The sequence below is a fragment of the Eurypyga helias genome, unplaced genomic scaffold, assembly GCF_000690775.1.
Source record: "Eurypyga helias isolate BGI_N326 unplaced genomic scaffold, ASM69077v1 scaffold109, whole genome shotgun sequence".
Lineage (NCBI taxonomy): Eukaryota > Metazoa > Chordata > Aves > Eurypygiformes > Eurypygidae > Eurypyga > Eurypyga helias.
The window spans coordinates 26,342-31,266 of NW_010271121.1; positions in this window are offsets into that span (position 1 = coordinate 26,342).

Sequence of the window (4,925 nt, forward strand, 5' to 3'; positions counted from 1 at the left end):
CCGAAGTCCCTTGCATGGGTGCTAGGCTTGACGTGTCCCCAGACATCTTGCTCGTGTACCTGTCACTGGAATGCTGCTCTCTCTTTCTCTAGCTTCAAGGCTGCAGCATGGGTCTGGCAGCTCCCAAAGACCCCACTTAAGCAGCCAAGTGGCCTGATCATCCCAACCACTAGCCACATCCCACCTCAGGCTGACTTGTTGTAGACACCTCTTACCAAGTCCATCTATAGACAGCTGGAGTTTAACCCTGACAAGCCTCCTAAAACACGCTGCTTAGCAGACTGTGACAGAGTGACCTGGGACTTATCAGCTCAGTGATTAAAAATGGCCCTAGCAATGCTCTCAAGTCCTTCATTGCTGTGCTCCTGCAACACTCCCAGGTTGCCCCCAGTGTTCCCACCACCACCCCAGCTTTGGGCATTGCTTGGCCATGCGCACATCCCTCACAAGGCTGTCCTGCATGCCGGGCACATGTGGCCTTTTCTCTGCCGTGATGCTGCTCACTGAGGTTGCCAATTGAGTGTCTTGTGGTCCCCATCAAAGCCTTGGACATGCATCAGCTTTCACAGGGAATACATGCACAATCACAGGTTTTCAACATTGAGCTACAGCACCAATTCCTAGCTAGTTATCTGCCTGTCTGTATGAGAATCACTTTTCAGATGGAGGGTTGGGATAAAGTTGTGCCTCAAGGCAGTGCTCAGGGACATTAAAAAATGTGAAAGGCAGCCGACAACAAAGCCCAGAAATATGACCTACTGTCCAGGACAAGGAACTTGGGTCAAAGAAGAGGTCCTCAGCTGAGAGTCCACCACAAAGCCTCTGTCCATAGATGCTCATGTCTTCATTGGAGTGTATTTCACCTCTGTCTTGGTTTCAGCTGGGATGGAGGTAATTTTGTTCTTGGTAGCTGGCATATAGCTATGTTTTGGATTCAGGATTAGAGTAATGCTGATAACGCGCTGATGTTTTAGTTGTTGCTAAGCAATATTTACAATAAGTCAAGAACTTTTCAGCTTCTCATACTGTCTTACTGGTGAGGGAGCTGGGGGTAGCACAAGAGGCTGGGAGGGGACACAGCCCCAGGGGCATATTCCATACCATGTGACATCATGCTCAGCACATAAACTAGGAGGAAAGCTGGTTACAGGGTCACTGCTCAGGAATTGGTTGGGCATGTCAGCAGGTGGTGAGCAATTGCACTGTGCATCTCTCACTTTATATATTCTATCATCATCATTATTATTTCCCTTCCTTTTCTGTCCTATTAAACTGTCCCTACCTCAACCCATGAATTTTACCCTTTTTCCTGATTCACTCCCCCATCCCACTGTGGGTGCGGGGAGTGGGTAAACAGCTATATGATGTTTAGCCGCCTGTTGGGTTAAATCACAACAACCTGTTGTCACACAAATTCCAGTGCATTTGATTAGGGTCAGGGACAACCAGCAGAGAGTATTTTTCATGTAAGCTGTTCAAGAAAACTGTATGATTTACATACACATGACCTCTTAAGGCATAAGCACTTTAAACGGTAATAAAGTAACAGTGATCACTATTTCTCTTTTGCCGCAATAAAAGACAAATCATATTATTTGTCCTGATATTCTGAATTTGAATCTTGGCTTTTCCCAGCTGTGAGTTTATTCTGGTTTCATGTAAATAGCACAGCTCCATGGACACTTCAATTCAACTTTCCATTTCAAGGAGAAAGCCTTCTGCCAACCCTTGCACCTTGCAATGATAAAACCCAAAGAGCCTTTTGATATCAAGGAGACAAAAAGCAAAACCAGGGTGAACTGTTCTCCACATTCAAGCACTCCTTTTGATGGTTTTTTTTTTTGCCTCTGGTCTTCACACTGAGTGACTAATGTTTTGGCCTGCTTGTAGTTTCCTCCTTACTCCCTCTGGTAGCATCCTTCAATAAAGGACAGAGGCTTTGTGGACTCCTGTGATTTGTTTCACATATCCACTGGTCACTGTAGTTCCAAATGAGAGGAAGGTCTCTCTGCAGATTACAGTTGCCTCGTTTCATGTCTCTCAGTGGTTTGCTGATGACCAATTTACTGGCCTCACCGAGATTATCCCTGAGTGCCTCTACCATCTTTGTGAAGTGCTTTGAAACAATTAGTGCACTATCCACTGTGGGCAGTTCTATAAAAAGGAGAAGAAAATTAAAATGCCGTGATGGTTCAGAGAGATTAATATGTTGGACATAGCTATGACTGTGGGAAGGCATGTGAAAAAGAGGATCTGGACATGAAAGGACCCTAAACTGCTCCTTTTCTAAATACATGAGCTACAGGCTGGCTCCAGAGATGGGACACAAGCAACGCCAACGTGCCGTGGGAGGCTGGTGCTGCGGCTCCTGCTACATGCTCCCACTGCTCGCCCAAAACTCTCATGCGTGCGCTTCTCCTCACGGCGTCCTGCCTGCCAGGCACAGCCGCGCTGTGCGGCCCATCTCATCCGGAGAGGCTGCGGAGGTACCGGAGACCTGCCGTGGACGCCTTCTCTCAGCAGATAGCTGATGATCTTACCCATCCTTGCCAAGCCAGGCGGGGAGCAGGCACGCACCCATTGCCCAGCCAACACGCAGGTTTGGGAACGGGAAGAGTGATCCCAGTCCATGTGCGGCAAAGCCCCTCTGAGGCGGCTATTTCTGTCCTCCCACAAACTCCTCTCTATGGACCTTGGAGGAAGGGACTGTGCAACCAGCGGGAACTGTCCCTGCACACCAGCCTGTTGTCCCTGGCCAGCCCTGCACACCACCCTGCCAGCTGACACCTAATGATGCAAGTAAAAGCAGAATTTTGATCTTAAGGCCACCAGTAAGCCACATTTTCAAGTCTAACAGAAGCGAAATGTCTATGCGATGCATAAAAGAAAATAAGAAATTGGTACTTGTGGCTGCACTTGAGGGTTTAATGCAGCTGTTACTGGAAGGTTAATGAAGGAAGAAACTCTCTGAAACCACTGATCCCTCAGGATACCTGATTAAAGCAAGTGATGGAATGACGGGGTTATGACACAACAGGTTAATAAAGCCCATTTTATGGACACTCCAAACCAACCAATGGCCTCTGAGGTAGCAGGCAAAGCCAATTTAGAGTGGATATAAGCCAGCAGGTAGCCCCTGTGCGGGCTGCTAAAAATGTGCAGCAGCCTTTTAATCCCCATCCACCTCTCTAAATGCTTTCAAAGTGACATATATACCAGCACAGTAAGGCAAGCATCCCACCAGTATTAACTGGCCTGAGATACTCAGCTATAGAAAACAGAGAGCAAGCATAAGTGCTCACAGCACTACTTTTGCATGATACCTGTTACACACGGGTTAAACAAAGGGACAAAAGAGGGAGGAGGCAAAAGGAAAAAATATACCGAAAGGATGGATGGCTTAAAACAAACCATAAGAAGATACAAATTGGGTCTGTGGAATAAAAATACTGCTTTGCCTCTAGAAAACAGAGAATTTTACAGAAACAGGAATCAGAGGGATTTCACTGTAAACCTAATGGTATATTAGTAGGAACATCTCTACGAAGATTTTAAAAAAGAAATTACTTTCATTTCTACTTCACAATTTTCATTAGTCTAGTCACTATAAAATGAAAAAAACCTGCCAATATCCAAAAAGACATCACTTAGTCTTGCAAAGAATAATCATACAATGATCAGTTATGCCTATGGATTTCATTGAGGAAGCCAGAAAATGCATTTCATATCAGCAACATGATTTTTCCAAAATCAGATCACGTATTTGTTCACTTCTTCAAAGAAAATACACTTACTGAAATGATTTGCTCAGGGTTTTTCTAACATCCACGGAATTAAAAGAAAAAACTCCTATGAACAGATTGGGTCAGTAATGCTTAAAACACATCAAAGGATTAATGGGAACGGTTGTGCTGGCTGCATGCCACTTGGGATCGCTTACCTGTAAGAAAGCAGACCTGAATCTGCTCTTTCGTTGCTGAGGTAGAACAGGTGGTAATACACTGACTCCCAATTTTATAGCAGAAAACCGCATCTGAAATATTTAAATTGAAGATTTATCACAAGATGAAAGATGCTTGCCCATTTATGTTTCAAAACATGCCCATTTAATCCTAGACCGTTCCCTTGCTGTGACATTTTAGCATGAAAACAAATGTACTCAATGTATTCTCTAGCTGAATGTCCAAACGACATTTCAGCTGCTGTGTTAGGTTACTTGCCAAATTCAGTTACGAAAATGATTACATCATGTAATTAATATATTACAAAATCCAAGCTTCTGTCACGATTTTAATGGAGGTGAGCCTATTCCTGCTTCATACTTTACTCTTATTCTCATCAGTCTTGAAAGCTAACATTTCTCTGAGGAATTGTGTTCTGTGGCTTGTGACAGATCTAGAAAATTACCTGTCAGAAAAAATGCTCGGTTAGCGCTTATTACTGCAATATACAGTTTGAGATTAACAATTTTTCAGGGAACACTGTGCTTAGATTGATGCTAATAGGAAAACAGACTATCTTGCAGCTTCAAATATATACCACTTTCATACTGAAAGATGATTCAGGAGAATGGAAAACTGCCTTGTGCAGATTAGGCGGTTGAGGCTTTGTATTATTTAAACTCCCTGGTCTGAGCTGAATTTACACTGAGTAGGTTAGGTGATGCTAAAGAAAACTAAAACCCTCTGGGCAGCTGAATCAGTTCATGAGAGATCGCAGCGAAGAGCAGGAAGTCCTGCTTCTGAGGTGACAGGAAGTTTCCTAAGGAAGGTAGGGGAATAGGAACTCTTGGAACCACTGAAAATGAATTGAAATTTTGCTGGAAGGCAGGAACCTCTCTGTGAGACAGGGCTGTTCAAGATTTGAGTACTTTTATTTCCAACCTGTCTTCATGAGTTGCATTGATTTTTTTTAAATTAAAAAAA